We start from the raw sequence: 23935 nt of genomic DNA, 5'->3' as shown, positions 1-23935 counted from the left end.
CTCTTAAGAGAGGTAGTCAAGACAGGCACCAGTGGCTCATGCATATAATCCTAGCTACTTTGGAGGCTGAGATCTGAAGATCACAGTTTGAAGCCAGCCTGGGGAGGAAAGTCCATGAGACTCTTATCTCCAATTACCAACAGAAAAGCAGAAGTGATACTGTGGCTCAAAGTGGTGGAGCATTAGTGTTGAGCAAAAAAGCTCAGGGACAGCGCCCAGCTTAGAGAGCCCCAGGACACACACACACACACACACACACACACACACACACACACACACACACACAGAGAGAGAGAGAGAGAGAGAGAGAAACACTGTACACTGCTTGAGGCAAAAGCAACTTTAACTTAACTAGTATTTCCCTTTCCTTGGAAGGGATTTTTAAAAGTTACCTCTTATTATAAAGGTGATGTACAGAGGGATTACAGTTACATAAATCAGGTAATGAAAACATTTCTTTTTCTCCTCCTCCTCCTCCTCCTCCTCTTCCTCCTCCTCCTCCTCCTCCTCCTCCTCCTCCTCCTCCTCCTCCTCCTCCGCCTCCTCCTCCTCCTCCTCTTCTTCCTCCTCCTCCTCCTCCTTCTTCTTTTTTGCCAGTCCTGGGGCTTGAAATGAGGGCCTGGGCATGCTCTCTGGGCTTCTTTTGCTCAAGAGTAGCATTCTACTTCTCAAGCCACAACAGCACTTTTGGCTTTTTTTGTTTATCTGGTGCTGAGGAATTGAACCCAGGGCTTCATGCATGCTAGGCAAGCACCCTACTACTAAGCCACATTCCCAGCCCATAAGTACATTTCTTTTTGGACAATATCACCTCTCTTGGAAGGGCTTTTGGCTTCACTTGGAATATTAGTTTATTCCTTTATATTGGGATTCTGCAGGACTTTGTTAAACTTCTGCACATCTTTGTCTGTACAAGTTGGAGCTGTGCCTTTCATCTTTAGGATGAAAGAGAAAAAGCCAGGCACAGATGGTATACACCTGTAATCCTAACTACTCAGAAGGTTGAGATCTAACAATCATGGTCTAAAGCCAGCTGGGAGCAGGAAAATCTGTGAGGCTCTTATGTCTATTAACAACTAAAAAGCAGGAAGTAGAGGTGTGGGTCACATGGTAGAGCACCAGCTTTGAGTGGAAAAGCTAAGGGACAGTGCCCAGGCTCTGAGTGTAAGCCCCAGTACCAGCACAAAACAGAGGAAAAGAGGAAAGGAAATCAATCACCTGTAAAATCCTTCTCTGGGGAAAGGGCTTCAGATTCACAAGGAGGAATTCGGGGTTCTGCATGAAACCTTTTCAGGCAGTTGGTTTATTTCCTGGCACACTACTTTCCAAAGCAACCCTGCAGGTAGAGGTTTGTAATTCTAGAAAGTGTTGCCTACAAACCTTGCCAAAGTTCTGAGAAAAGTGGAAGAAATATGGCTCTGAAATGACCACTCCCTTTAGAACAAGGAAATCCTGCATTTTTGTGGTAAGGGCCATGGTGGAAAGTGACAGCAGCAGATGTGTTTCCCAAAATAGGTTGTCAGCAGCATGTGCGTGCAAAACTTCTTGGTTATACAAATGGATTCCTGCAGAGATAAACCAGATCCAAGCATCTGTAGACCTTTGTAAGGCTGTAGAGACACTTATGGCCTCTACATTTTACAAAATTAGTATCATAAAAGGTAAAAGTAGCTTTTAGTTGAAGAGAGAGAAGTGAGAGGTTTTCTTCTATGAGCTTTTAGTACAAAACTCAGCCGAATGCATTGTGGGGAGCCTGATAGGAAGCAGGTATTTGGGGGCCTCTGAAAGAAACTTAAATATGGACTGGGAATGGCAATTAAAGACTGAGATTTGTGAAAGGTAACCATAGAATTTGGACCATGTGAGTAAACGTCACCTATAGAAAAATGTAGCCTAAAGTGGACATCAGGATGTCTACGACTTGCAAATAAACATAGGAGATGATGGAAAAGTGGCTAAATGTCAATTAATAATGCAATTTTGAAGTCTATTTCTCTTGAGTTTCATTTATTTTTTACTATAGGGCCTGGACACTGTCACTGAAATTTGTGTTCAAGGTTGTTGCTCTACCACTTGAGCCATTGGGTTTTTGGTGGTTAATTGGAGATAAATGTCTCATGGATTTTTGTGTTTAGGCTGGCTTTAAACTGCACTCCTCAGATCTCAGATTCTTTTTTTTTTGTAGGTAATTGCTTATTTGTAACAGTAGTGACTCTTTTTTAAAATGTTCATTCATATTTATTTTTTAGACACGAGTCACTGGCACCTGGCTCTCTTGGCTTTTACACATTTAAACTATTTTATAATAAAAATTTCTAAAAACTAAATATGAACAGACATTTTAAAAGAGAGGCACTACTGCTACAAATAAGCAATTACCTACAAAAAAAAAGAGATGCAGTTTGCAAATAAAAAATCAGACTTACTGAGCCTGAAGCAGGTTGTTATTAAGCCCTCAGAAGTAGGTCATTTGTAATCCCAGTGAAAAGCAAATTAAGTTTTAAAGTCAACGTCAATAATTCATGATTAGACACAAGTTAGGATTTAACACATGTGCAAGACCATGATAAAGAAATCAGTGAAAACAATATTAAAATATTTCACTTACAGGAATCCCAAATGCACTTTTCAAGTAAAAGAAAAAGCTAGAGCTTGTTTCTTAAGAGTTCTTGGGTAAATTACAGCAAAAACTCTGTTCCTAATATCCCTTACTCTTGGTTGGTTGTCAAAGTAGGTAAATTTAGTGTGCAGATTCTTTATATTAGTAAATCACTCCTTACAAGTTGTAGAAATTGCAGGATCTCTGAAAATCAGAAGAAAGGCTGTCTTATTTGTGTCTAACATCAACATGTTGCTGGTCACATGGTCTCTCAGGGATGCTGTAAATGGAAGATTCTTGCTCATGTCCTCAAGCACACCTCAGAAACAGACCTATAATGCAGCTTGAGCTGCATTACTCACAATCTTGTTTGGGCCACTATTGGAATATAGCCTTATCTAGAATGTTCTCTAAACAACGAAGGACCAACCATGTGATACAAAGTAGAGCTGAAGAGCCTCATGAGCCAGAACTCTTCCTAAGGCGGAAAGAGGTCAGGCTTACAGCATTAGTGAGGGAGCTGAGAGTTGGTGACTTACACCTGTAATTTCAGCTACTCCAGAGGCTGAGATCTAGAGGATCATGGTTTGAGACCAGCACAGGTTAAAAAAAAAAATCTGATTGATTGATATTTCCAATTAACTAGTGAAAAAGCCATACTGAAGGGATGGCTCAGGTGATAGGATGCCAGCCCTGAGCAAAAAAAGCTGACAGAAAGCTCAAAATAAAGCAACAGAAAACAATTAGTCATTGCCAGTTATGAAAACAAAACAATGAAACCTATTGGAGTTGTTTTAAGAAGGGGGTAGGAGCCAGGCACCGGTGGCTCACCCCTGTAATCCCAGCTATTCAGAAGACTGAGATATGAGGATGTGGATCAAAACCAGCCCAGGCAAAGTAGTCCTTGAGACTCTTATCTCCACTTAATAACAAAACAAAAAAAAAAAAAAAAAAAGGAAGTGGCTCAAAGTGGTAGAGCACAGCCTTGATAGAGACTCCTCAGCCAGTGACTCCAGCCCATGCTCTCTAAGAACTGGGTGCAATCTGAGAATGTCTGGTACCATCTGGGCTCTCCACCCCAACCTCTTTCCCTCCTCCATCACAAGGGTCAGACCCACAATACGAGCTCTCTGCCTCTGCCCCATCCACTCCTTTCTTCCACAAACCTTTCTCCCAGTTCATCTCTTATACATCTCATCCCCTCTTGGTGCCTGCTTCTCAAATCAGGCTGATAGAATGTTGAGTTAGATGCCAGAAAATGAGCATTTCACAATGTTCCATTTTTTCACTTTTTTCTACAATTTCACTTACTTTTGTTTTGTTTTGTTTTTGTCAGTCGTGAAGCTTGAACTCTGGGCCTGGGCGCTGTCTCTTAGCTCTTCAGCTAAGGCTAGCACTCTACCACTTGAGCCACAGCACCATTTCCTACATTTTTGTTTAATTGTACATGAAGTTGGGCCTTTAAAAAAATCTTTAAGAACTACATTTTTTTTTGTTTAATATCTATCCATCTCCTTTGTCTCTTGGGCTATTGGTCTTTCTTAATAATTTATAGGATTTTTTTTATATTTTAGGGAAATTAGACCTTCAGTAGAATTGCAGATTTTGGCTTGTTTTTGTTGTTGTTGTTTTTGAATGGTTCTTTTGGGGGGGGGGGCGTGTGCATGCGCACATATGCCAGTACTTGGATTTGAACTCAAAGCCAGGAGTTGTTGCTTGGCTTTTTTACTCATGGCTAACACTCTACCACTTGAACTATACCAACATTTTTTGCTTTCTGCTGATTAATTGAAGGGAAGACTCTCCTGGCTGTGTCTGCCTAGGCTGGCTCTGAACCACAATTCTCAAATCTCAAACCAGGATTATAAGCTTGAGCCACTGTCCTAGGTAATTTGTTTGTATGTTTTTGTGTAAATATTCCCCCCCATGCATAAATTTATTTTGAAAATCAAATTTACTTGTCTATTTTTTTCAGAGCATCTGGGTTTTGCTTCATATTTTGAGAGGGGGTTGAAAATTTTCCCACTGGTATTTCTATTTTACTTTTAACATTTAAATTGTTAATCCTTCCTAAAAGGACTCTGATGTAACACATGAGGTAAGAGTACAAACTATTCCCCCCAGATGTCTACCAGTTGTTTGGACACAATGCATTAAACAATATTTTTCCTATCAATTAGAAACTGTACCTTTATCATGCAGTAAATTTCCATTTGTTCTGGAGGTTTTCTTGTACATTTCTAATGATTCCACTGATCTACTTTAGCTTTGGTCTGTGTTTTATTAGTGGAAAGTTATTTTAAAAAAAAGAAAAAGAAAAGAAATAAATTATCAGCTATCCAAGACGTTGGCACAAGTTTACTCACACTTCATTCAGAACAATATAGTCAACAGATGAATTGCTCTTTGAGGAAGATTCTCAAAAATCCTACATCTGCTCAAATCCAGTCTTCTTCATATGCTGAGGCTCAAGTCCAAACCATAATTATTGTCAGTATTCTTCAGTGCATTGTGACTTCTGTAATGAATGATTTTGTGGGTCAAATGAGCATAATGGGGTACTAGGCTCATGGTCAAGCTAAGAAATGGATCTTTCCCTTTTTCCCCAATTTCTCTGCTCACCATCTTTGGAGAGAAATTCCAAAACATGGTTCTGACTTTGGTGTTTTTTTTTCATCAATTGTCAACATACACTTAATTTATATCTGCACCACAAACCATGGTCTTCTTTGTACTGGTTGTATGTGTAGGAGGATTTGTAGACAAGCTTGAGATGGCCACAAGACTCTGCCTCTCCAACTTGGAGAATGTGTTGACCAATCATTTCAACTGCTTTGCTCCGAAAGCCATTAGTATTTGTGTCCAAATGGCTGCTGTTTCCCCACCAGGGGCTCAGGGCAGCTTGTTTCTAGAAGGCAAGTAGGACCTCCTCAATGCCTTGGCTTTAGGACTAGTGAGTAACTTCACCCATCCTTCTTTTAGGCTGTAGAATAGTCTAAGATCCTTCTGTTTAACCTAGTTTCACCCTACCCTTCTGTTTGCATGATGGTATGATAGTTCTGTTTGTATAATGGTACGATGGTTCTTCTAGCCATATTCCAGTTCTTCCTCAATTTCTCTTGCATAGGAATTGCCCTGCAGTACAATTCTGGCACAGTTAATCCCAAATTGACATGAGATTCTTGGGACATCAGTACTAACCTACATTTCTTGTTCTTTATATATATATATACCTTCCAAAAGACTTTATTTTATCGAGCACAAAAAAACCCCACACATTATAGTGCATTGTTTTTCTGTTCTTTCAACTATTCCTACCAAGTTTTAGATATGCAATTGTATTCTAGCCCTGTGAGTTTCAGTCCTCACCTGAGTTGGTTAAGTCATGGGCAGCAGTCATAATTTTGTCTAGGAAAGTGTTGCCTCTCAGAATCAAGAATTCCTAGCCAGGTGCCAGTGGCTCACACGGATATTCCTAGCTACTCAGGAGGCTGAGATCTGAGGATCGCAAGCCAGCCTGGGCAGAAAAGTTCATGAGGCTCTGATCTCCAATTAACCCCTCAAAAACTGGAAGTGGTGCTGTGACTCAAGTGGTAGAGCACTTGTCTTGAGCACCAAGAGGCTTAGGGATAGCACCCAGGCTCTGAGTTCAAGCCCTACAACTGACAAATAAGAAAAAAAAGGGGGAGAGGAGGTTCCTGCCACTAAGGCAACCTACTTCATATTTACCATCCTTTTATCTAATTTCATTAAAACTTTTTTATAGTTACATAAGTCAGGTAGAGTATATTTCTTTTTTGAACGATGTCACCTGTTCCCCCCACTCTCTCGCAGTTTTTCTCTCCTATCCCTACTCACAACCTGTAAAGTTCATTTTCAATATAGTTTCCAATGAGTACCATTGCTGCATTTGCTTACCCTTTGTCCCTCAATTTCTGTTCCCCCCTTACACTTCCAAAGACATATAAATGTACAAATAGGACAAAAAGAAAGAAAACAAAAACAGCAAAAAGCAAAAAAATACTGCCAGGCACCAGTCACTCATGCCTATAATCCTAGCTACTCAGTAAGTTGAGATCTGAGGATCATGGTTCAAAGCTAGCCCAGATAGGAAAGTCCATGAGACTCTTATCTCCAGTTAACCACCAGAAAACTGGAAATGGTGCTGTGGCTCAAAGTGGTAGAGAACTAGCATTGAACTGAAGTGCTCAGGGACAGTGCCCAGGCCTAGAGTTCAAGTTCCACAATTGACAAACACACACATACACACACACACACACACACACACACACACACACACACAAATGGACATGCAAAAAAACCTCTTGTTTTCATTTCCTGGAATTCATTTCAATAAATATTATTTTGTATGACCAGATGCACATAAACATTGCTCCTTTTTTATCCTCTCCTAAGGGTATCATCCTTGGGTCTCACTGTATCACACTTACCATTCTTGTACCCATTCAATGCACTTCTAGTAAGCTGCCCTATAGGTCCATCATAGTAGTTGTATGTTAGGTTCCTGGCGTTTGCTCTGTTAGGACTAGCTCTTTGTCTCAGTTGAGTACAGCATCCTACCTCTTACTGCAGATATGCTACAGAGATCATTAAGTCTGTAGGGCAGTATGTTAGGACTTGAAGATGTTAGTGCTTACCTACCAGGAATGAATGGATTATTTATCTTAAGAACAAATGAATGTCTGACTAATAATATAAAAAAGTAATTTCATCCTGTGCTTCACAGGAGGCGTACCCAGAAAACAGAACTGTTCCCTGAGGCAGAGATCCCACACTTTTGTCTATAGGTGAAGTGGAATTCATCATCATTCTGACAGATGATGAATAGCCACACCCTTGATTGTACTTAAACACTCACTCCACCTGCCTTTGCCCAATGCTACAATTTAATTGCAAATGCTTCTCTGTCCTTTGCTAGAAATTCTGACAATTCTGGAAAAATCAAGCAGTATCAGAGAATTAAAGTGCAGTTGCTTATCTTTTCTCAGAGTCTCAGCATCAGGTCATGAGTGTTCAAACTTGAGAGGCCTCCTGAGAGAACTTCTAACTTACGGAGGAGCGGATCCTTTCATGTAGCCCTGTGCAGATGCACAGCCCTCTTGGAATGTCTCTGACATGACTCTGCGGGTGAGTTGTCCCAGTGAGTGTCTTGGGCTAGATCAGTCATGCCCTTCCATTGCTCATAAGGTGTTTGTGTGAAAAAGAGTTTGGGGATTGTTTACTTAACTGATTCAGATTGTGTATTTGGATGTGAAATTTTCAGTTTGAGACATTTTATTTCTAATCATCAGAATGTCTATTTCATTTGTGGAGATATATATATGTGTGTGTATACATATGTATATGTATATGCACAAACCTGTATATATGTGTATATATACATACATACATATACACTATATACATATATATGTATGGAGAGAGACAGATGAACACACACACACACACACACACACAGAAGTATGTAGTGATTTGTTATAGTTAAGATTGTAAATGTCCCCCAAAGGTTCAGCAAAGGCCCATAGGTTGAAGGCAGGGTTCCCAGATGATGATATTATTTAGAGATGGCCGGATCTTTAGAAGGTGGAGCTTAGTGGAAGGAAGTTAGATATTTGGGGAGAGCATGTCCTCGAAGTAGTTAGTGAGACTTCAGTCCTTCTGTTGCTCTCTGCTTTCCAGCTGCAACAAGATGAGCACATTACCTCTCCCATGTGCTTCTGCCATAATGTTATCACAGGCCCAGAGCAATGGGACCAACATCAATGGACTGAAAGGTAAACAGTAGGCCAGAATAAGCCTTTTCTCCCTAAGAGTTGGTTATCTTAGGTACTTTGTCACAGTGGCACACAGTTGACTAAAAGGTGATCAAATCAGATTAATTATCCTTCCCTTTCTTTGTAATGGAAAGGTTCAACTTCTTCCTTTGCTGTAAATTATAAAATACAGAATGAATTGCTGTGAAGTATAGTAACCTATCCTACTGTGCCATATAGCACATTAAAATTCACTCCTCCCACATAGGTGTACCTTGGCAACCATTTTCTAACTGGGTTTTAATCCCTCTCTAGCTCTCTTCCTAGCATCTAGTATCCATTGTTCTACATCTTATAAGGAGTAGCTTTTCAAAAAATGATTTCCTTTGTGGCCAGTTCTCAGGAATAGTCTCAGTGAATCAAAGAATAAAATAGTTTAATGACTTTTGGTAAGTAGCCAAATAATCCTCCAAAAAATACAATAAGGGCTAGAAGTTGTAAAGAGGATGTAAGTCATACATTTTTTAACTTGTTCTAAATAAGGGAGGGGGTAACAAGTATGACAAGAAATGTGCTCACTACCTTACCTATGTAACTGTAACTCCTCTGTACACCACCTTGACAACAAAATTAAATTTAAATAAGTTTATGAAAAAGTTATCTTGTTCTGTTCTTAAACATAAAGAAGACTACTAAAAAACTGCATATCAGTGGTTCAAATTAGCATGATTTAAGAGGGAGGAACAAATTGAGTATGGTGGAACACACTTGTAATCCTGGCACTCAAGAAGCTGAGGCAGGGAGATCATGAGTTCCAGGTCAACCTAAGACACACAGGAAAAGCCTGTGTCAAAAGAAAGAGGGGAAGATGCAAGGCTGGTTTAATATTTGCAAATCAATAAATGTAATATACCACATCAATAGAGCCAAAGATAAGAACCTCATGATCATCTCAATAAATGCAGTAAAAGCCTTCTACAAAATGCAACATCCATTCCCTCTAGCTTTGGAGAAGCTAGAATAGAAGGAACATTTCTTAAAGTAATAAAAGCTATATATGACAAACTAACTGCTAACATCATACTGGTAACATCCCCTAAAATCAGGAACAAGGTAAGGATGTCCCCTCTCTCCACTCCTCTTCAATATAGTTCTGGAATTCCTAGCCAGAGCAATAAGGGAAGGGAAGGAAAGGGCACAAAGATGATTTACCTGGGAAAGAAGAAATAAAACTATCCCTATTTGCAGATGACATGATCTTATACTTAAAGGAGCCCAAAAAACTATCTCCAAGTTCCTAGAACTGATCAACCAATTCGGTAAAGTAGCAGGATACAAAATTAACCCACAAAAATCAATAGCCTATCTGTATGACAACAATTCACAACCAGAAAGGGAAATCATGAAAACAACCCCATTTGCAATTGCCTAAAAACCAAACCCAAAACCCTAGGAAGTAATCTAACCAAAGACAAAAAGATTTTTATAGCAAAAAGTATAAAAATCTGAAGAAAGAAATCAACAAAGAAGACATCAGGAAATGGAAAGATCTTCCATGTTCATGGATATGTAGAATCAACATCACAAAAATGACCATATTGCCAAAAATGATATACAAATTCAATTCAATCCCCATCAAAATCCCAACAATCCAAAAATTCATATGGAGCAATAAAAGACCTAGAATAGCCAAAGCAGTTCTAGGCAACTATAAAGCAATGTGGTGGTATTGCAATATGGAACCTCACACTCTACTACAGAGCCACAATAGCAAATTGGCACCAAAATAGACCCAAAGATCAATGGGATCGATTAGAAGACCCAGAAATACAACCATACACTCATGATTATCTGATATTTGATAAGGGAGCCAAAGACATACAGTGGGGAAAAAAATAGCCTCTTTAATAAATGGTGTTGGGAAAACTGGCAGGCATATGCAGAAAACTAAAAGTGGATCTCTGTTTGTTACCATGAGCTAATATCAATTTGAAGTGGATCAAAGACCTCAACTTCCGACCCAAAACTTTGAAACTACTGCAAGAGGGAGTAGGAGAAATACTAGAACATATAGGTATAGGCAGAAACTTCTTGAATAGAGTCCCAGGGGCACAACAGATAGGAGAGAGACTTGACAATTGGGATGACATCAAAATTAAGTTTCTGCACAGATAAGGACATAGTTACTAAACTAGAAAGACAGCCAACAAACTGGGAGAAGATCTTTACCAGCAATATATCAGACAAAGGCCTAACATCCAGTATATATATGAGGAACTCAAGAAACTAAACCCGTCTCAAATCTAATAGACCAAACACTAAATGGGCAAGGGAGCTCAGAAGATGAGGTAAGAATGTTAAAGAAACACATGAAGAAATACTCATCATTCCTGGCCATAAAGGAAATACAAATCAAAACAATGTTGAGATTCCATCACACCTCAATAAGATTGGTTAACATTGAATTCGAACAACAACAAACATTAGTGGGATATGGGAGAAAAGGAACCCTACTACACTGTTTGTGGGAATGTAAACTAGGACAACCACTCTGGAAATCAGACTGGAGGTTCCTCAAATAACCAAACCCAGCCATACCATTCCTGGGCATCTACCCTGAGCATCATGAGCCAGGATATGATAAAGATGCCTGAGCATCCATGTTCATTGCTGCATTATTCACAATAGCCAAGATATGGAAACAGCCCAGATGCCCCACAATAGATAAGTGGATTCTAAAAAAACACGTGGTATTCTATACACAATGGAAGTTTACAGTTTAGAAAGAATAAAATGGTGTCATTTGCAGAGAAATGGGTGGAACAAGAACAAATCATGTTAAGTAAGCCAAGCTCAGAGAGACAAATGGCATACATTCTCTCTGCTATGTGGAAATTGAATCTTAAATGCACTGGGATACAAGAAATTAACCAGGATTCTAGATACCTACACACAGTGAGACCAAAAGAGGGTAGTCTTAGAAGAGAAATAAAAAAGCATAGTAAAATAATATACATATTGAAATGAACTCCAACATGTGACAAGAGACTTGTTTCCACCCCACCCCCCTTTCTTTGTTTTAGTTTTTGATGATTCTGTCTTCTTTACCTTATGTATAGTATATTCAAGAGTACATCTTTGGAAGGGTTGGGGAGAGAGTTTAGAGCTTGTGGGAAAAGGGTGAAAAAGTACAGCAGTGGAGCACACTGGACATTGATTCAAAAAAACAACTATACAACTTGTGGGGGGGGATGGGAGAAAATGAGCACACTGAAGACACTGTATTAAAGGAAATGTACACATTACCTGACTCTTGTAATTGTAATCGCTCTGTATATTGCCTCTATAATAACAATAAAGTAAAATAATAAAAATTTAAAAAGAGAGTAGGGGAAAAGGGAGGAATAAAACAAGGAGGAAGAAGAGGAAAAGGAGGAGGAAGGTGAAAAACAGGGCAGGCGAAAGGCAGGGAGAGCTATGATATATTATAAGCAAGGAACTGTGAGTAATAAAAATGTCATGTGTAATGCCTCCACAGACATGTGTTAAAGTCTCAGGAGCAGTTTTTAAACTGAGAAGCTTTGGGTGGATGACATGTCCTCTCTCAGTCTTGTGGAGAGATGTTGTAAGGCTTACCGATGGCACCTGCAAAGAGCACCTAGAGAATGATGATAGCTATCCAATAACACCATCACCATCATCGAGAGGAGTCTGCCATTACTGGTAGACTCAGTGATAGGAGGCAGCAAAATCTTGAGAGTGTCCTAGCTTTGATAACTAGATGATTTACCATATGGAGGGTAAAGAAGGAAAAAGAACTGAAGAGGGAGAAGAGAATAAAGTTGGAGATATCAGCCACTGGCCTTGGACTATCTTCTAGGGGAGGAAAAAGGATACTGTGCTAGAACATCTTGAACAATGCCTGGCCTATGTTAGACAATAATAATTGTTAAATAAATGAAACACATTTTAGGAAAGTTGCATATTATGCATATTCTTCACACGCACACGTGTGTGTGTGTGTGTGTGTGTGTGTGTGTGTGCAGGCTCTTTATTACAGCTGCCGCCTCTGTACATGGAAAACCAGCTGAGTCCTCTGGAGACTCAAAGGACAGCCGCAGCCAGGGCGTGCTCAGTGAGCTATTAATACAATGAGCACCATTTCAGCGCCAGGCAGAAAGGGCTCTGTTACCCCTACCATTTCCAGAATCCTTCCTGAAGACACTCAGCCTGCTCATCCTTGTGGTAAAGAATGTGAGGATTCTGGAACTAACCCCTGCTGTTCCATTGTGTGGGTCTAAAAATGCTGCACCAGTCAAAGACAGTGCGAGTGGAGGGACAGCCCCAGCTTAGAAGACTAAATGCCAGTGCCTTCCGCTGCCTCTGAACACTGCACTATTTATCACACAGAGCCCCATCTGTTCCAGGCAGGGGAAGGATATTTGCTTGGGGAGGGAAGGAGAATGGATGCCAATGGTCTCCAGCTTTTTCATTTAGAGGGTTTTGAAGAATAGCCTTTCAAAAGAAAGACACCTTTATATTCCAATTGAGTTATGAACTTAAAAGCATGACTGGGCTGAGGCTTATCATCTATATTAGTCAAGCCTCCAGACCTTTCTTTGAGAATTCGGCTCTGTTAATGGATTTCCTGGATCTGGACATTTTTTTGTTGCCTCTCATCACACACCCCCTCCCCCCACCCCCAAAGGATTTGGTTTATTCTATGGTGAGTAGAATTCAAAGGGCAAAAGAATGGAAAATAATTCTGGCTTGAGATAAAAGAGAAGCTTGCAGAAGACTTGAACTGATTCATCTCAATTCTTAGAAAAGAGTATCTTCAGAGATGGTTATCCAAAGCCAACTAAATCTACCTTTTATCTGTAATTTTCTGAAAATTCATGGTGATTTGCTTTTCCTTTTCTTCTTCATCCCTTTCTTCCTCCTTCCTTCTCCTCTTCCTATTCTTCATTCCTTCTCTCTTCTTCCTTTTAATGAGTGTGTGTTTGAGCATTTGAATACATTTGAGTGTGAGTGTGTGTAAATTGTGTGTGGGTTGCTTTTCAGCTTCAAACTCTCGGAACAGTCCACTTTCACTCACAGATATCAGAGGCCAATTTTCAGAGTTTTCTGAACTTCTTTCCTGCTTGCCTGCCTGCCTGCTTTCTTTCCTGCCTGACTTTCTCCTCTTCCTTCCTTCCTTTATTTCCTCCCTCCCTTCCCTTCATTTTCTTCTTCCTTCCTTCTCTCCTGCCTACCTTCTGCCTTCCTTCCCCATCTTTCTTTCTTTCTTTCTTTCTTTCTTTCTTTCTTTCTTTCTTTCTTTCTTTCTTTCTTCCTTCCTTCCTTCCTTCCTTCCTTCCTTCCTTCCTTTCATCCTTCCTTCCTTTCTCTCTCTCTCCTTCTTTGTTGTACAAAGGGGCTTCAGTTTCAGAAGTCAGGTTATAGGCACAGTGCATCTTTCACCCCTTCCATTAGTCTTCCCCATCTTTCCCATCCCTACCCTCAAGTTATGTAGTTCAGTTTTTTTTCCATAAAGTACATTTAATATAATGATTGCATTTGTTCATCCTTCTTTGTTCCACTCATGTGTTTCCTCCACTTCTTGCCCCACTCACAGAACAGATTTCTGGTGTTTGTTTTGCTAAATGGTTCATTAGTTGTTCAGAAGCATTATACCATTGGACTCTTCCCCTAAGTATACCATCCTTTAGTCAGTTTGTGTGTACATGCATATAACCCTATATGTGTTATCACATATGTTCATATTTTAGAACTAACTTCCACCTATGAGAGAAAACAAGTACCATTTGTCTTTCTGAGCCTGACTTACTTCATTTAACCTAATTTTTTCTAGGTCCATGGGATCATTTCTATAGAAAAGATTGCTCCAACCTATTTCAAGAAACATGTAAGAGGCTGGGAATATGGCCTAGTGGTAAGAGTGCTTGCCTCATATACATGAAGCCCTGGGTTCAATTCCCCAGCACCACATAGATAGAAAATGGCCAGAAGTGACACTGTGACTCAAGCGGCAGAGTGCTAGCCTTGAGCCAAAAGAAGCCAGGGACAGTGCTCAGGCCCTGAGTCCAAGGCCCAGGACTGGCAAAAAGAAGAAGAAGAAGAAGAAGAAGAAGAAGAAGAAGAAGAAGAAGAAGAAGAAGAAGAAGAAGAAGAAGAAGAAGAAGAAGAAGAAGAAGAAGAAGAAGAAGAAGAAGAAGAAGAAGAGGGGGAAGGGGAAGAGGCAGAGGAAGAGGAAGAAGAAGAAGAAGAAGAAGAAGAAGAAGAAGAAGAAGAAGAAGAAGAAGAAGAAGAAGAAGAAGAAGAAGAAGAAGAAGAAGAAGAAAAGAAAAAGAAAGATTTAAGCTGGCCATGGTAACATACACCTTTAATTCTTAACAAATGTTAGAAGGCGAAGGCAGAAGGGTCAAGGTTTGAAATCAACACCGACTCCATAGCAAGATTCTGTTTAAAAAAATCCAAATTCTTTTTGGTGTGCAGCATTATTTTCTGTTGTGTCTCTGGCACAACTACCACCACATTTCCCTTTACAGCTTCACAAGCAATTATCAAATAAAATGAGGGATTTGAGAAAACGACAATGAAGGATCTGTCTAAGGTCATCTATATTGAAGCAGTATGATATTATGATGCATGTATTTTGGTTTTCAGTTTCTGACTTATAAATCTTTCCTCGAGGCAGATCACAGAAACTCTACATGGCCTACCAGAGAGGTCCTGCCCCATGCTCAAGGGACAGAGATGCTGCTTGGAGAAGGGTCTGAACTCACAGCCTTTGCTAGGTTTCCCTCCTTGTCCTTCAGCAATCACATCTATGCAATGACGTCTCCATACACAACCCACCAGGAGAAAAGTCAGAAAACACCTGGTAGCTGAACACTGGAGCATCGTGATCCAGTGAAGGCATGGAGGCGCTGGTCATTTCCACCAACCACTGTCCCCTTCATCCTTCATAATATCCTCTACAGTAAAGAGGTAAATATATTTCCCTGGGTTCTATGATCTGCCTAGCAAATGAATCAAACTTGAGGAGGGGGTTATAGGAACCCTGATCTATAGTAAAGAGTCAGAAACAGAGGGAAAACAACCTGCAGCTTGAGACAGGCTTCTTATGTGGGTAGAGGGCCAGTGTTCGTGACTGAGTCCTCCACCTGTGAGGTATGTCCTTAGCACCTGGTTGATGGTGTGAGAATTAAAGTCGAGACCGGTGTCAGTGGTAGAACTAATTGCTTCCTTCCAGTGAGGAGGAATCTGAACATCTAGCATGAAAAGGTGATGTGAGAGTAGAAGGAAAACAGATTTGACTTCTCCTAAAGTCATAGGTAGGTACCTGGGTTCTTATTGTTTAGCCAAGCAACAGACCTAACTGGCACATGGGTATCATTTGTCTGTTCCAGCCTTAGCTGGATTTGTGTTTCTATCTTTCCTCTATTTTCCCTTTTTGTCTCCTTCTGCTCTGTTACATTTTCTCAACTTCTGCTTAGGCCCCAGAGATCAGGCAGAGGCCAACTGATAGAAAATGCTCCTGCCACCAAGAGCAAAGCTATCCACATTTGGCCTGCTCTGTGTGTGTGTGTGTGTGTGTGTGTGTGTGTGTATGTGTGTGTGTGTGTGTGTGTACAGGGACAAGCTGGTGGCTCAAGAATGTGTCTTAGACATCTTGAGTATGTTTCTTTGTAGAGGAGGAGAAGGAGAGGGAGGAGGAGGAGGATCTGTTGCTACCAAGCACCCTTGGTTCATGCCTGTAGTCCTAGCTACTCAGGAGGCTGAGATCTAAGGATCACCATTTGAAGTCAGTCTGAGCAGAAAAGTACGTGTGGCTCTTATCTTCAATTAACCTGTTAAAAACCAGAAGTGGTACTGTGGTTTAAGTAGTAGAGTGCTAGCCTTGAGCAAACAAGCTCAAGGATAGTGCTCATGCCCTGGGTTCAAGCCCCAGGACACACACACACACACACACACACACACACACACACAGAATTAGTGCCCAATATGTGTCTTGCCCCAGGACAAGCATCTTTTCCTGGAAAAAGGCCATAGGTCACCATGAACAGTCATAACCAAGGATGCTTTGAGACTATGGTGTGAAGGGTAGAAATTTGATGTTAGAGTCAAGTGAGAGTACGTGGCAGGTCTTCTCCTTGGGTTAACCCCACTCCATTGGTTTCTTCTACATAAATAACAGCCCAAGTCTGCCTCGCATCTGGGGATTCCTTTAGATAATTAGGGATATAGTTTGGTTTTGCTCTACCCCTGGAGTTCAATCACTGTCTTATTTCCTTGGCATCTTTTTCTTTTGCTATGTTTCTCCTTGCATTGTCCTGTCAACAGAATTTGAAAATCTAGAGGATTGATGATAAAATGTAGGCTTAGAGACGGAATAAAAAAGGAGTGCAAGTTGCTTATCATTCCAAGGTTTGTTTGTTTGTTTTTGTTTGGTTGTGGTTCTTGAATACAGAGCCTGGGCACTGTTCCTGAGCTATTTTGCTCAAGGTTATTGCTTTACTACTTTAAGCCACAGCACCACTTCTGGTTTTCTGGTGGTTAACTGGAGATAAGAGTCTCAGAGACTTTCCTGACCGGGCTGGCTTTGAACCATGATCCTCAGATCTCAGCCTCCTTAGTAGCTAAGATTATAGTCATGAGCCACAGTGGCTGGCTTTCTGTTGTTATTGTTTGTTTGTTTTTAATTCTTAATGTAACTGCAGCCTTGTAGTTATAGTGCTGTTTTGAGAAGGATCCTTACGATGTATCCAAGCTCAGCACATAAGAAGCAAGTAATATGATTTGTTAGTAATGTATTCTGACATGGTCACTGCTTGGGGTGGATTCCACAGAAACCAATTCTAAGACTCAGAAAATTGCTTTCAGGAGGTTTATCCATTAGGAAGCACCTTGAGAACAGCATGTGTAAGGAAAGATGGAAAGACAAGTCACTGCCATAGCAACTGAAGCCTAAGCCAACCTCATGGCGATCTCCAGAGCTGGGCTGTCTCAGAGGAGGCCAGGCTCTGGCTTCTTCCCTCCCTGCAGCACTGCCCACAGTGAGCTGGAACCTTTAGCCTGCCAGCTTCCGTTGGCTACCGCCATTCTTTAAGAAGGATGCAACTGAGAGCCATTGGGACAAGCTTGAAAATTGGACTTGGTAAAATGTAAAACCTTTGCCCCTCAATAGATGCCACCAAGGAAACAGAAAGAACTGAGTGCCAGGGCCCACATCTGTAATCTTAGCTACTCAGGAAGCTGAGAACTAAGGATTGCAGATTGAAGCCAGCCTGGGTAAGAAGTCTGTGAGACTCTTATCTTTCATTAACCAGAGAAAAGCCCAAAGTAGAACTTTGACTCAAGTGGTAGAAGAGCAGTAGCCTTGAGTAAAAAAGCTCAGGGATAGTATTTAGGCCCTGTGTTCAAGCCTCAGGACTGGTGTGCGTGCACGCACGCACACACACACACACACACACAGATCTCTACTTGGATTTGTAATATAAACCTTCATCTGTTTCATAATGGCATTCTGGTACCTGGTGGACCACATACACAGTGATGGCTATAATGGGGTTGATACTTCCCTTTTCCCAGTGACATCACACCTCTTATGACGTCAAAATGCAACATGTCACTGAGCTGGTGACAGTGCAAACACTACAGTGCTGCCAGGCCTATAAAGTTTAGCATGTGCAATTGTGTCCAGTGTGTAACACTTGACAGTGGTAATGGTGATGCTCATGGTTCAGGTATTTACTGTCATCTTTGTTGTTATTTTAGTGTCTCCAAAGTAACAACATAAAGGGGGAAATGCACGTTTTCATACACTAGTCTCCAGCTTCCTGTGTTTACCCTTCTCTTGATTGTACCCAGAGGACATATCAAGTAGTTGAACTTTATACACTTCCTAGACTCCTTTATGTAAGCACACTCTGATGTTTACACAGTGGTAAGCTTGAGTAATGATGAGTGTCTTGGGACATATTCCTGGCTTCAATGATGCCTGACTATATTTGACAAAAGACTTCTATCCAAAATACAAGTAGTCTCCAAGGTAAGTTCACCTTAAAAAAACGTTTTGAGTTTCTGGTAGTACAAAAGCAATATGCAGTCAGTGGAAATTGTACTTTGAGTTTTGATTTGCTCTTTTACCATGCTAGCCATGTGTGTTGTCATCTTCTTTCCATCCTGAGGAGGAACAGAAGGTTGTAGCTCATCGTTAACCACACAGTCCTGAGGGAAAACAGCTACTCTACAGGGGACTGTGTTGCACATGCTATACAGGGTGCTACAGTGCTCTGTAGAGAGTATATTCAATGTATTTTTTTCCAGTCCTGGGGCTTGAACTCAGGGCCTGGGCACTGTCCCTGAGCTTCTTTTGCCCAAGGCTAGCACTCTACCACTTGAGCCACAGAACCACTTCCAGCTTTTTTTGTTTATATAGTAGTGAGGAATTGAACCCAGGGCTTCATGCATGCTAGACAAGCACACTGCCACTAAGCCACATTCCCAGCTCTAAATGCAATTTTTGCTTAAAAAATTTTCAACTTATGGCTGGGAATGTGGCTTAGTAGAGTGCTTGCCTAGCATGCCTAAAGCCTTGTGTACCATATAAACAGAAAAAAAGCCAGAAGTGATGCTGTGGCTCAAGTGGTAATGTGCTAGCTTTAAGCAAAAAGAAGCTTAGGGACAGTGCCTAGGCCCTGAGTTCAAGCCCCAGGACTTTACAAAAAAATTCAACTTACAATGATCTTTTCATGATGTAAACTGAAAGAAAACAACAACAAAAACCCACTTGCATTAAAAATAGCCCCAAACTACACAAAACCAAAATGTCATCAGTATGAGAATAGATAAACTAATTTTGGTATAATAATATAATGAAATACTACTCAGAAGTGAAAAAGAAAACACCATTGATAAAAGCACCAAAGTGGAAGATTTTCAGAAATATTAGATGAATGGAGCAAGCCAGGCATTAATTACAAACTTACTCTGTATGATTCTACTTACACAAATTACAGACAAAAACAAATCTATGCTAATAAAAGTCAAAGAGACGGGTTGGTTAGTGTCAAGCAGAGATTTTGATGGTCTTTAAAATGTACTTATTTCTGGGCTGGGGATATAGCCTAGCGGCAAGAGTGCCTGCCTCGGATACACGAGGCCCTAAGTTCGATTCCCCAGCACCACATATACAGAAAACGGCCAGAAGCGGCGCTGTGGCTCAAGTGGCAGAGTGCTAGCCTTGAGCGGGAAGAAGCCAGGGACAGTGCTCAGGCCCTGAGTCCAAGGCCCAGGACTGGCAAAAAAAAAAAAAAAAAAATGTACTTATTTCTTTATCTAGAGGGCATTCCCACAGAAGTGCACATATACATTGACTTTTTTATTAGCATCAATTTAGGTGGCTTCATTTACATATATATATGTATATATGTACTTTTTTGTTGTTGGTCAGTCCTGGGGCTTGAACTCAGGGCCTGGGTACTGTCCTTGAACTCTAGCGCTCTACCACTTTGAACTACAGCTCCATTTCCGGTTTTCAAGTTCGCTAATTGGAGATTAGAATCTCACGACCTTCCTTCCCAGGCTGGCTTTGAACCATAGCCCTCAGATTTCAGCCTCCTGAATAGCTAGGATTACAGGTGTGAACTACCAGTGTCAGGCTCTGTTGACTCTTTATGGTGACGTTCTGTACTTCTTTCCAGTGGATATGTTGCTAATGCAGTACTCACTGCATATGGCCTCAGGACATGAAGGAACACCCAGCGGTCATCATGCTTAGGAAATAAGTGCCCTGGTGGTCTAGTGCCTTTTGTCCCTCCACATCAGGGGCAAGCTGGAGTGAAATATGGATGAACCAAAGGGTATAAACTCTCTTAATTTTTATTTGCCTTCTGGAAGGGTAATGTCATTTTGTCTTTTCATCAGAAAATTAAGTTCTTTGGCTGAGGAACTAAGGAGTTTAATATTGAGCAAAGGCACATGCTTCATCTTTCCATATTTGCTGCTTCCTCTAGCACCTTTAGCACAGAGAGGAAGTGTTTACATTTCCTGACCTTCCTTTTGGTTGAAGTGCATGTTCATTGGCTAAAGAGGTTTCACCTTAGCCTCTTGCATAGTCATAGCTGACTGATGAGGGGAGAATGCAGGCTCTCCCATAGGCAAAGCGCTCCCTGCTCTTATGGACGATTCCTGAGGAACCAGGAAAAGCGTCAAGATGGAGTGATGGTGTAACTGGTGAGAAGGTTGAGTAGGGTTTTTCCTGACAGGAAGGAGCTGCAGGAAATGAGCCCAAGGAGTAGTAGCACAGCATCACTAGGGCTGCTTCTGAAAGGGTTTAGGTGTGAAGGTGACACTGTCTATCTGTGGCTGGGAATTGATAGACCAGGAGTGGAAGTGGAGCTAGATATTGGGACAGGTAGAAAAATGAACAGATTCCTGGTGTATAACAGGATTCGTAGGATTAGGGTGGAGGTGGTGTGTTTGAGCGATATCTGGGAAATAAATGAAGCTTTAGAAGAAATGAATGCTAGGTGTAAAGGAGACGTATTTCATTCAAGAACAACTCCCTGCTGAATTTGCTCTGCCCCTGATGAATTATATGATCTTTCATACACCCCTCAACCTTCTGGTTCTCCCATTTCTAACCAGTAAAATAAAGAGATTATCGTAGATCAGGCTGATATCAAAGGCAGATATTGCTAATGGGACAGGGTCTCTTTCTGGGCTGAGCTGTGATGGGGCTCTAGGAAGCCATCAGGAAGGATGGGTTTGGTAATAACGATGGGACCGGTTTCCCTGTGGGGGAGACTGCATTCTGTTCCCATCACTCCCCCACATCTGTCATCTGATAAGCGAATATTCTTCCAGGTTATTCCCAGCTCTGTAAGTGGGATTGTAAAGTATGCCATCACGTTTTTCCCATACTCCGGTGGGGACTTAGAAAAACTATTATAAAGAACAACCTGTAACTAGTATTATACTTAAAATAATGTGAGTTTGTTTCCACAACTGGGAGACTTGATTATGACAAGAGAGCTTTCTCACAGTCAGAGTGCAATTAGCAGCTCATTTTAAATGATGAAAATGACAATTGATTCCTATAATTAAGATATTTTCTTAACTCCTATCATTTTGACAACCACTTTCTCAGATGGGTTTATCACCTAAAAATGTACATCAACAAATGTGTACTTTTCTTTTTGCAAGGCAGATACATTTAGTATGCATTAATCTTGGACACATAAAAAGAGCATTGTGCTTATAATACTTTTTTTCCCCTGGTCTTAGGGCTTGAACTTGGGGATTGGGAACTGTCCTTGAGCTTTTGTGCTCAAAGCTAGTACTCTACCACTTGAGCCACAGCTCCACTTCTGGCTTTTTGCTGGTTAATTGGAGATAAGAGCCTCTCAAACTTTCTAGTCTGGAAACACACACACACACGCACACACACACACACACACACACACACACACACAGAGAGAGGAGAGAGGAGAGGTATTCTGTATAGCTGGATAACTTCAGGACATTTCCAGATACTTCCAAGCATACTTCCTGTTCATGTTGTAAGTTAGTGTATCTCAAGTGTTGTCTAGTGAGAATAAGTTGCATTTTTCTGAAATAAATTAGGAAATTAGGTTGGCAAAATATACAATGCAGCATGACATGTAGAGTGGGGAGGATTTTTCAGGCTTGGATACTTCTGATGCTGAAAGACCCAGTAAAACAATCCTCAGAAGAGTGAGATTTATTTAATGACATCTAGGCACTGGCCTCGGGCTGTTCCAGATGTTCAGTGCTCACTGTGTCCCTGGCCTCTCTCCTTGTAACTCCTCTGTCCCCACTGGGATTTCTTCTGCTTCTTCATAGTTTCTTTCTCTTCTTATGGATGGTTTGGTCACCATGAGTATAATTCTACCTCCTTTTGCTTTCCTTCCCTTCCACTTCTATCTACTTTTCTATAGCTTTTCCATTTAAACTTCTCATAAAGAAATATTACCTGGTCATGCGCAGGCCATATTAGAGAACACTATTCACCGTGTGGAGTTCATGCCTGTTTGGAATCCAAGGTCCTTTCTGGGCTGGTCAGCCATGTCCACAAGAGGCAGGTTGAGAACATGGCTACCTGAGCTTTGACGAGGGGCTGTCAGTAGGCTAGCCTGTGGAACCTGCCCAGCATGACCTTGCTCCTAGAGGCTATGATGATGACAGCAGTAAAGATTTTAGAGGCCTAACCCATGCTCCTCTCCAGGATTTAGGAAATCCCATATCAGGACTGAGTTGTAGCAGATTCCTGTCCAGGAATACCATGAAGAGATTCTAGGAGCTTCAATGTTATCCTCTTAGACTGGGGAGACCGAGGCTCATTCCTACAAGCACAGGAGCACAAAGTACATGCACATTTCGAAATGTTCCCAGCATTCTAAATCTCTAGCTCACCCTCCTTACAGTGAGGAAGTAGGGGCCAGCGTGACCATCAGAGGTAGCAGGGTAGGTTGTATACTGTAGTATTCCAGGGAGTGCTTTGTTTTAGTAATCTTCATCCTAATCTCATCTTTGCTCATCTGCCTCCAACCAGTCCATTCATACCTTCCCTTCCTTTCTCTCCCCTCCCCTCCCCTTTCTTTCTTCAAAAGTACGTAAAACAGATTTTTATTTTTTATTTTTATTTTTAAAATTTTTATTATCAAATTGATGTACAGAGAGGTTACAGTTTCATACGTTAGGCATTGGATACATTTCTTGTACTGTTAAAACAGATTTTTAATGCCATACTTTTCAACACTTACACATGTCAATTTACATCCTCGAATTCCTGGACACTTGAAAATTTCACCACAGTGCTATTATGACAATGGATTAACTTATGAAATTGCAAAATAAAAAAATATATGTAAGTAGACATTTCAGAGTTGGTGACATCTTGTACTCTCCTCCTATTTTTTTTTTTTGGCCAGTCCTGGGGCTTGAACTCAGGGCCTGAGCACTGTCCCTGGCTTCTTTTTGCTCAAGGCTAGCACTCTACCACTTGAGCTATGGCACCACTTCTGGCCTTTTCTGTATATGTCGTGCTGAGGAATTGAACCCAGGGCTTCATGCATGCTAGGCAAGCACTCTACCACTAGGCCACATTCCCAGCCTCTCCTCCTATTTTTATCTTAGAAAATTCTCCATTCCAAGGTGCCCTTTGTCAAAATATAATGCTCCCTCAAGATATCATACCTTTGCATGGTCTAAAAAATGTTGGAGATTGTTTCCTCACAAGTGTAATTTTGGTAAATTTCTAGAAAATCTCCTGGGTCCTGCTCTTCAGAAGAAACCACACATTTGTAGATTTTTGCTTCTGGGAATCCCTTCAAAATTTCCAAGATGAAGACCTAAGAAAAATCTCTCTTATTCTAGCAGCAAGAATGAGAAGGTGATGAGTGTGGCTAGAATATATATCTTCCCTGAAGACCTTGTTGAAATTTAGTTTCCAGTGAGCAAGTATTACCTGGTGTGGCTTTGGGGGAAGGTGATTAATTAATGAAGTTTCTTTCCTCACAAGTGAGTTTAG

This window comes from Perognathus longimembris, chromosome 6 (assembly GCF_023159225.1).
Source record: "Perognathus longimembris pacificus isolate PPM17 chromosome 6, ASM2315922v1, whole genome shotgun sequence".
In the NCBI taxonomy this organism is placed as follows: Eukaryota; Metazoa; Chordata; class Mammalia; order Rodentia; family Heteromyidae; genus Perognathus; species Perognathus longimembris.
The sequence above is the reverse complement of the archived record's forward strand: the minus strand, read 5'-3'. Positions refer to the sequence as shown.